General features: G+C 40.3%; 1 pseudogene; it reads right to left on the bottom strand.

Moving 5' to 3' along the window:
• Positions 1–1,295: 1,295 nt before the first annotated feature.
• Positions 1,296–1,562, bottom strand: LOC146861940 (RNA guanine-N7 methyltransferase-activating subunit-like protein pseudogene; annotated as a pseudogene).
• Positions 1,563–10,476: the final 8,914 nt, after the last annotated feature.

The raw sequence follows: 10,476 nt of genomic DNA, 5'->3' as shown, positions 1-10,476 counted from the left end.
CAATTTCAAGGGTGCCAGGGTGTCAAAAGGACACCCTGTTGCACCCCTGAAATCTGCATATGAGTACATCTTGCGCACACACATGCCCCAAGGGCATGTGTGTGTGTAAAATGGAACTTTGAAAAATGCACTTTAGTGCATTTTTCAAAGTTTTTGCAAATTACCATGAAGTTCAACTTCATGGTAATTTGCTCCCCCTATTAGCGAAATCGCTAATATTTTTACTTTAATGCATTGCATTTAAGGAATCACAATTTGAGATTCCTTAAATGCAATCGCAATTTAAGTAATCGCAATTTAGAGATTACTCAAATTGCGATTTTTGCATTTGGGATGATGCATCCCAAATGCAAAAATACCGGTTGCAAAAGGGCAGATTCTGAGAATCTGCCCATTTGCGACCGGTTTTTGCTTTGATGCATGTGGGCCTATATCGGATTCCTGGCCTTTGGTCTTCCTGAACAATTTCCAAAAGGCATTCCCATCTTTGGCCAGACTAGCAGCCTTTAAATCTAACCAAAAGGATTCTTCTCAGGCCCGCTTAGCTCTTAAAACTGTCCTTTTATAGTCCTTCCTAGCGCTCTGGACCAAGTGGTTTTTTAACAGCAGCTATCAGGGTACATTTTTTTTGTCTACACGCCGAGTTATACCATAAACATGAGACTTTAAGGGACTTATTGAAGTTACTAGAGGTTTGTGATGCCACAAAAAAAGAACCCATTGACTCAACTGTCTCCAGATAGATATTCCCAATATTAGGGGGACCACCCACGACGCCACATACTGTGTGCAGTTTGTTGGTTTTAGCCAGCAGGACATTTTTTATAGCATTCAGTTTTTGAGCATCGCCCATTTCAGATACCTCCTGCAGTTAGAAGGAACCTCTTTTGAAGACATGATTCGATCAGAACAAAAATGAGAGAAATCAGAAGACCATGGATTCTTCATAGACAAACATAGAGAATTATGATCACTTTCAGTGGTAGGAACTATGACCAGATCCACTAAATATCTCCATAATCTACGATCAATTAGGATATAATCGTTTCGAGATGGGCATGATACTCTATTGAAGGTGTTAGCACCAGGGGTATCAGAAGGTATTCTGCCGTCAGCAGCTCTTAGGCCAAATTCAAGTGTTAGAGCGTTCATTTGGATAGCCTGCTGCGTCCACTTCTTGATTGGCGGTAAAGTGAGTGATGGTATGCCCCACCTGGTATCCTCAACCTCTGTCTCTAGCAGATCTTCTGATGCCAAAGGTTCGAAGGTGCAGTTCATATCCCCCGCCACCAAAATTAATGAGTCAGGCGGACAGGAGGTAAGTTCGTCACCCAAAGCTGTAACAAGTGGCGACTCTCTCCTCTTTCTCTAAATTGTCTGTTGTCCTGGAACCTCTGATCCCGATTCCGCTGATGCCCCCCAGATCGGCCTCGCCAATTGTCCAGGATCGGTGGGGGATCCATGCCACGCTTCACATACTGCTGGTACTCCTCATCCTCAGCGGTGAAGCGATGAGCAAACATTTCTTCATAGTTCGGGGTGATATCGGATGTGGAGGTCATTGTACGACCCCTCTCCTGAACCCTCGGCCCTGGCCTCTCAGCCCCTCACCCCATTTAAGTCATTTTGTATACAGATATGTATATGGTCTACGTCCAGAAATTAGTGAGATGATTGAGCAACATACTGTGGATTGGCAAAATAAGAAAATAGATGAAGTACTAAGACATGCAAAGTATTTTAGCGATGAGATTGAAGCCAAACAGCGCAAATTGAAAGAAAAAGCCATGTGGGCACAAGTAAAGGTAGCAGAAAGACAGGAAGCTCAGCTAATTGAACAAGCAAATAATACAGGAGCAAAACCAAAATTTAACCCTGGAAAAGGAAAGGGACATTTTAATGTAGAAGAAGCTAAAAAGAAATTCCCATGTCATAATTGTGGAAGAATAGGGCATTGGAAATCCAGGTATAAATTTCCCCCAAGTACTAATAATGAGAATGCATCATTGAATCCACAGGTGCAGAATGAGGTGAGTGGTCAACCGCAGCGACAGCAGCAGGTTGTTACCCAACAGAATCAGGTGCCAAAACAGCCTTTTCCGCAGAATGTAAACTCACAGAAATACAGTAATGAGACAGGATTCTACAACGAAGAACAGGTAACTAAGCTGCCATGCGCTAGTGCTGTCTCGCAGTATTGGCTACAACGCGATGAGAGTGAGTCAGAAGAAGGTTATTGACGGTGCCGAAGGGAGGAAGAAAAGTGCGTACTTGGCGCAACTCTGGAAGTAGACCAGACAGGCCCATTTGTGGACGGAAAGGTAAATAATGAAAATATTACTTTCCTAGTAGATACTGGTGCTACTCGATCAACTGTTCGGTCAGCTGATGTTAAAAATCTTCCTCTCTCGGACAAAACAATCCAAGTAGTTGGCGTATCCAACAGGCAGATTAAAACGTATCTCACAGAACCTGTAAAAGTTAGTATAGGGAAATTTTCTGAAATGCACCGCTTTGTTGTGTGCGATTCAAGTCCTGTGAATCTGTTAGGTAGAGATTTGTTGTGCAAAATGAATTGTATTATATTCTGTACCCCTGATGGTATAGCATTTGAGACCCCTGATGAAGACGTATAATATAAAATGACTATGGCAAACATGGAAAATGAGGTTACTGAAGCCTACGCTGTATTTAACCCTGACGAACTACCAAAAGAATTGAAGCAAACCGTAAAAGCTGAAGTTTGGGATTTCACAGGAGAAGATGTAGGACTAATGAGAAATGTAGATCCAGTAAAAATAACAGTGAAAGAAGGGATATACTACCCAAATGTTCCACAATATAAATTGACACCTGAGATAATTGAAGGAGTTACTCCCATAATCGAGAAAATGGTAAAACAAGGTATTTTGAGAGAAATAATGAGTAGTCCATGTAATTCACCTATAATGGGACTAAAAAAGCCTAATGGGAAGTTCAGGATAGTACAAGATTTGAGAAAGATAAACAAAATTGTTGTGTTGTGTTGTCCCATTGTACCAAATCCATCTGTGATTTTGTATCAGATTCCCCATGATGCAGAATGGTATACCGTAATTGACCTATGCCACGCTTTCTTTTCCATTCCATTGCACCATGATAGCCAGCAAATGCTTGCGTTTCGTTTTGGCGAACGTATTTTGGCTTAGTGCCGAATCGCACAGGGGTATACAGAAAGCCCCTCAATCTTTAATCATATACTGAAAAAGTCTTTAGAAAGTTTAGAAATGCCCGAGAATTCAGTGTTAGTCCAGTATATCGATGACCTGCTTGTGGTGTGGAAAACTCGAGAAGCTAGTTTAATGGGCACTATAGCCTTGCTGAATCATTTGGCAGATGGAGGACTTAAAGTGTCACCATCAAAACTACAATTTTGTCAAAAGGAAGTACACTATTTGGGCCATAGCATTGAGAAAGGATTGAGAAAGGTAGCAATAGACAGAATCAGGATCATAAAAGGAATGAGAGCTCCCATGACGCAAAGAGAGGTGAGAATGTTTCTTGGAATGGTGGGGTATTGTCGTCAATGGATAAGCAACTTTTCCCTGATTGCAAAGCCTTTGGTACGTTTGACGAGAAGTGATGTGAGAGATCCCCTTGAGTTGAATAAAGAAGAATTAACGGCTTTTAAGCAATTGAGAGATGGGTTGTGTGAAGCACTAGCATTAGGCATGCCTGATTATGACAAGGAATTTGAGTTGTACTGCAGTGAGAGGAATGGATGTGCACTTTCTGTATTAATACAGAAACATGGAAAACTGAGAGAACAATTGCATACTTTTCATCTATGCTAGACCCTGTAGCTGTAGCTTTACCTGGGTGTTTGAAAGCAGCAGCTGCTACCTGTAGGAGTCTGGAGCAGAGTGAAGGAATTGTGATGGGATATCCTGTGAAAGTGTTTGTACCTCATGATGTGGCAATCCTTTTAACAAGGAGTCGCACTCAGTTCATGACACATAGTCGACTGACTAAATATGAGAAGGTCATCTTAGGTGCAACGAATGTGAGCCTTGTGAGATGTGTGAATGTGAATCCTTCAACGCTATTGCCTGACGCTGAGAATGTTGAAGTAAGGGACGAAGTGGATCATGATTGCCTGGATGTACTCGATTTCTGTACCAAACCACATCCTGATATAAAAGATGTGCCATTGCCAAAAAGTGATTTTGTGATGTTTGTGGACGGGTCTTGCTTGAGAACAGATGATGGAATGCTAAGTGCAGCATATGCAGTATGCACAGTTGCAGCAGTGATGGAAGCATCCTACCTGAAGGGAATAAAATCAGCCCAAGTAGCTGAACTTGTTGTTTTGACCAGAGCATGCAAGATAGGGAAGAATGTGAGAGTGACTGTGATAACTGATAGTCAGTATGGGTTTGGTGTTGTGTATGATTTTGGCCAAATATGGCTGCAGAGAAGATTTTTAACTTCGAGTGGAACTCCCATAAAGAATGCTGAAGTGGTTGGAAAGTTGCTTGAGGCGATACAGCTGCCTAAGCAATTAGCCATTGTAAAGTGTGCTGCACATAGCCAATCAAACGATTACATTGCAGTTGGCAACAACTATGCCAACAATATGGCTCAATACTGTGCACAAAACCAGAATTCCATAAATCGGGCGAAAGAGAGAGAAATTAATTCTTGCACCCTAATGTTTACTAACGTTGTGGGTACCTGGGAGGAAGTGAGGCAATTGCAGGGAGAAGCAGGTGATGAGGAAATGAGGCAGTGGGTAAAAGCAGGATGTGCACCAAGAGAAAAGGATCATATGTGGGTTTATCGGGATGGAAGACCAGTCATGCCTGATAGCATGATGTCTGTCATGGCACGGATGTATCATGGACAGGGACACATAGGGAGGGACGCGATGATTCGCTCCTTCAAACAGACTTGGTACAATGCAAAATTTAGACTTGTAGCTGAAAGCCTTTGTCAAAGATGCCTTATATGTCAGCAGTACAATCCTGGAAGAAAAACAGTGGTAAGTCTAGGAACAATAGGTCGAGAAGGAGGGCCTTTCACCAGAATGCAGATCGATTTCATTGAAATGCCTCCCTGTAACAGGCTGAGGTATGTTCTAGTGATGGTCTGTTTATTTTCTAGATGGGTAGAAGCATACCCCACAAGAAGAAGTGATGGAATTACAGTAGCAAAATTGCTTTTGAGGGAATTCGCCCCTAGATTTGGGTTCCCAGTAACAATCGAGTCAGATAGAGGAAAGCATTTCCATAATGAGATTATGAAATTAATTTGTGAAGCATTGAGTGTACAACAGAAACTACATTGTGCCTATTGCCCAGAGGCTTCTGGTGTGGTGGAACAAATGAATGGCACCATTAAAAACAGAGTGGGAAAAATGTGTTTAGCCACAGGTTTTGAAATGGCCTGATGTCTTGCCTTTGGTACTCATGACTATTAGATCAATTCCAGATAGAACCACAGGTTTGAGTCCACACGAAATAATCATGGGAAGAGCAATGCGTCAGGTTGGAGCGGATGTCACCACCCTTGAAAAGAAGCAAGCTCATGATCTGAGCCCAGGAGACTGGGTAAGAATCAAAGTACATAGAAGGAGGAACTGTTTGATCCCACGTTGGGGAAAACCACGACAGGTGATTCTGACTACAACAACAGCTGTGAAGTGTGCTGGGATCAAGAATTGGATCCATGCTAGCCACACACTGAGAATCCCAAATCCAGTGGATGACAAAGAACAAGAATACTATGAAGAGTCAGAAAGCAGCTCTGAATCAGACACTGAAGAAGTAAGAACAAGGGAAACTCCTGAAAGGGGGGAAACAGAGCCAAATCTGACCATTACTCCAAGAAGTATCACTTTAAGAAGGAGGTTACAAATTTCTGATACCAGCTCAGACTCAGAGACTGAACAAGTAACTTTACATTCAAGAAAAGAAAAGGACAGCGAAAAGACAAATGGAAAGATTGTTGATAAGGAAATTCCAGATGAAAAACTGAGAGAAATTCCACCTGAAATAATGAAAATAGATGGACAGGTGACAGATTCAGAGAGAGAGGGAAAGATTCTTGCGGAAGACCCCCGAGGAGGTGTAGGGAATTCCATCATCCAGTTAGAGGAAGGGGCAATTAGTCAGCAGGAAGATATTGTGCAAGAAACACGAGGAGGGACAGAAGTAGGGAAAACAAAGGAAGTAGTGAAAAGAAAAGCTGTTGAAAGCAAAAAGCCAGTTGAAATAGAATCAGAAGAGAGTGATGAAGAAGTTCCAGAAGGTCGAGTCTTGAGGAAAAGAACATGGAGAACTGAAAAGAATGATAAAGTAAGCAAACTGAAAAGGTCAGCAAGAGATGAAATCTGGCCGAACAAAATAAAAAGGTTAAGATATCGACTGACACGAGTAAATTCACCAAGAGCTGAACAGGTGAACGAGGTATCTAGTCAAGAAAAATAGAAAAATGAGAAAGTAACTGCAGTAGAAGAAAGCAAAAGAACAAGAAAACCTAACCAGAAGTATAAGTCGCCGGAATGGTCGTATGTGGCCCTGCCTGAAATAAAGGAAGAGGTGGATGGCCAAGGAAACCCCGAGGTGACTGTACCAGAAGTGGTTGAGGAAGACGAAGAATCGGAAATCCTGAGAGTCATCTTATCCGACATTGGGGAAGAGACGGATGTTCAGGAAATTCTGTCTCCAGATTACGAAGGAAAGGTGAAAGACGATCAAATGCCAAACTGAGCAAGACAAAATTGCTGTTAAGGAAAAACAATAAAATACGGGAAAAGACATAACGAGTAGAACCAAGTAGGTGCTTAGAGCCTTGGGTTAGACAAACTAGTTGTGAAGTAGAAGAGGCTAAGTCAAAAGACACTGATCATTCTTACAAAATGGCAAACACAGAAAGTAGAAAAGATAGATGTGTGTTTTTGAAGCGATGGTTTAAAATGTGTTGTTTTTGTACAGGATTGGTGTGTGTTGGCACTGATGATCTGATTTAAAATTACTATAGACATAATAGAAGGACGTAGTGAGAATAAGACTAATATAGAAAAGGTTCAAAAGGTATATCCAACTAGAATAGACAAAAATTATCTACACAAAGACAGGTCTATAAATGATTTCTCTAACAATGTGTTTTCAAAGCTCTTGTATGAATACGTAAAAACAATGGATGTGAGGGACTGTTATGTCTGCATGCAGCTACCTGCATCTGTATCGGAGGGAGTGACCTACCATCACCTTCCAGTAACATATGGAATAACATGTAGTGTAATAGCTAGTCTGTTTTACAAAATGGGGAAACTAGAATAGTATTTTTCAGATGTAGATAACATATTTTCGCAAGTATCTTCAATTAACAAACTAAATAAAGTAAAGCCTGCTAAGGTATTAGGTGAATTTTTCTTAGAGACTAAAGAATTACCATTAGAATCTATATTTAGAAACAATCTGACTTGCAGCTTAAAAAAAGAAGAACATATATTTTTAGATATGGTTGAAGAAAGAAGATTTAAAATGCAAAGAACAGTACATGAGGGAACAGATGAAAAGACAGTGTGGGATGTGGAAGTAGAAAAGCACTTGAAGGGAGAAGCTAGTCCAACTATGGCTTTAGATTGGCCTCAGAAAGTAAAATTGTGTATGAGAAGGAATCAAACTGCATATGATAATTACTTTGTAGGTAACAGTGAGTGCCATGATACATACCGAATCATGGGTGGATGGGGATTTAAAGGAGGAAATGATCCAGTTTTTCCTGGGTTATATTTTATCTGCGGGAACAAGGCATATTATCGTTTGCCAGACCATTGGTATGGCACATGTTATGTAGGTCTGGTTTTCCCAAATATATTCCATATGGGAAGAGGAGAAGATGGTGTACATAAGTTAGGTAGTTATTTAGCAAGAAGAAAGAGAGACTCTTGGTCAGAAATTGTAGGTGATATCTTTGGAGCATTGATACCAGCAGTGGGAATATCTCTGAATGCACACAAAATTAGAAAATTATCAACAGTAGTGGATCGCTTGTCAACAAGCACCGCTGGAGGATTTTTATTGGTAAATACTGAAATGGTTGCCATGCGTGCAATGGTAATGCAAAATCGACTTGCCCTTGATATATTATTGGCAAAAGAGGGTGGAGTCTGTGGAATGCTGAAAGTTCAACATTGTTGTACTTACATTCCAGACGAAAGTAAAGATCTAAAAGTCTACATTAAAAATATAACTGATTTGCACGAGAAAATTGCACCACTGGAGGTTGAAAGTGTTTGGGAAAAGATTAGAAAGAAATTCTCTTCTATTAAAGATTTCTTAGTACATTTAGGTAGTACCTTTATAGGTAAGATCCTATTTCCATTAACTTGTGTGATTTTCATAGTATTAATTCTAAGAATAGGATGTCTATGTCATAAAAGGAAGAAAATACAGAAAAGGTTAAAAAGAGAAAATCTGAAAAGAAGACAGAATAAGAGACAAGAGAGATAATTTGAAAAAGTAGAATTAGAAGAGATGAAAGAGAACATGTATAAGACAGCTAGAAGATAAGAAATTGAGGAAACTGAGATGTAGATTAACACCCAAGAATTCATTTCACTTCCTTGACAGATTGATACAAATTTGATGGTGTGGTGATAAAATCACCAAAGGGGGGATTGATGGAGCGGGTAGTACAAAATGTTGTATACCCCCCTATTCTGCATGAATATACTAATTATATAATCTATTAATTGTAATATTATTAAATGAATTTGCACTAATAATTAATCAACCTTATTAATATATCAACTATACGTGGAATTTGCATTTTGCATGGCTGAATAACCTTTACGACTAAAATCCGTACGCATACTAACAATAGTATATGTAGTAAATGGAATACTGCATCCTATATGTTGCTTTTGTGATGTCTTTGTATTGCTGCCCCAGATGACAACAAATAGGTGAATATGAACGCTTTAAATGTAGCCATACGCTAGATAAATACATACACATAGAGGGATTAGTATAGGGTTAACATTAGATTCATTACTCCTATGTATTATTTACTTTTGTGTTTGTTTTGCTTAAGTTATCCCTTGGGCCTAAAATACAAAATGGCCGCCGACGCGACACGAGGTGACGGCCACTGTTCCACGAGGTTTGGAGTGAAGTGCGCAGTTACGACATTTTGTTCCTGTGGCCTCGTCATGACCTGTGCTTCAGTGTTCCCGAACAAGGCCACGGTGGGATGTCTGCCAAAGTGTAAAACAAAAGAACTCTTACGGACTGAATTTGTGATGTCATCTTGAACTATACCAAGTTACCAAAGGACTCTGCCGGACAATCTCAACCAACCAATCAGGACTGCCCAAATATTACATATTGTATCTTATTTGCCCTTTTTTCATAATAAATGTACGGTAGAATAGAGAGAAAAAAAAACCCTTCATCGACAAGTCTTTGACGAAGACAACGGTGATGCTAAGCGACGCTACTACTTAGGGTGACTGCTGCGTTCCTGAATCTTTGACGGACTAAATGCTGCCCATCATCTGATGAACTGCGAACTTATCTAAACCTATGGGCATAGGTAAATGCTTGCACGTCTCTGGACCTTACCCATCCTTTGGGTCTGTAGAGTGCTGAGAGAAGAACTCTGATTTGCTATTGATCAATTGACTACCAATTTGACTACGCCATGCGAATGACTTAGAGGACGCCCAATTGCCAGATTAGGTAAATATGGTGTTCTGTGATTTACATGAAATTTGATATAAACTTGCTAAATGCTGATTTAAACTTTCCAAAAATTATTAGATAAACAGATATTGATTAACAAGAAATGCGTTAGTGTGATTTATTGAGGGAGGTAAGATCAAAATCTTAAAATGTGTTTTAGCTGGTTCTAAATCACCATCAACCAATCCAACTAATTTGATCCATTGATCAGGTGGGAGGAGTGTCTTGATGTTTAAGATTGAGATCTGTAGGCAAATTAATATTAATGTATAGAGATGTAATATAATTTTCTTCCTATAGGTTATAAGGTATTCCCCTACATGTCAAGCGCTTGAACCATTCATTCCTCCTGAGCTTAAAGACCGGTGTGGAAGTTATGTATGAATGTTGGTGTTATGGGCCCCACCAATGACTGCAGGTGTAAAAGAGTTAGCGTCATGCTGGGTCTGTGACATAGGGAGGATATTGATACTGGTCTCGTCCATAACCAGGGTTTCGGCGCTGCAACAATGGCATAGGGAAGTAGAAGTTAGGGTGATTCCCAGCTGATTTAAATAGTGGGTCAGGTTGAGGGACAGAAAGGTTCAGAGGTTGTGCAGCCAAGAGGCATTTCGGATGGGCCTTTGAAATGTGTCTGTGTGTTTACATTGGAAAAGGGTACCCTCTTTGTCCATATTTTACAACCTCTAACTAGCACTCGCAGAGATGGTAAGAGGGCCTAAAAGGTAAACCACACAAGGGCAGA

This window comes from Triturus cristatus, chromosome 2_2, assembly GCF_964204655.1.
Source record: "Triturus cristatus chromosome 2_2, aTriCri1.1, whole genome shotgun sequence".
NCBI classification, from domain to species: Eukaryota; Metazoa; Chordata; class Amphibia; order Caudata; family Salamandridae; genus Triturus; species Triturus cristatus.
The sequence above is the reverse complement of the archived record's forward strand: the minus strand, read 5'-3'. Positions and strand labels throughout refer to the sequence as shown.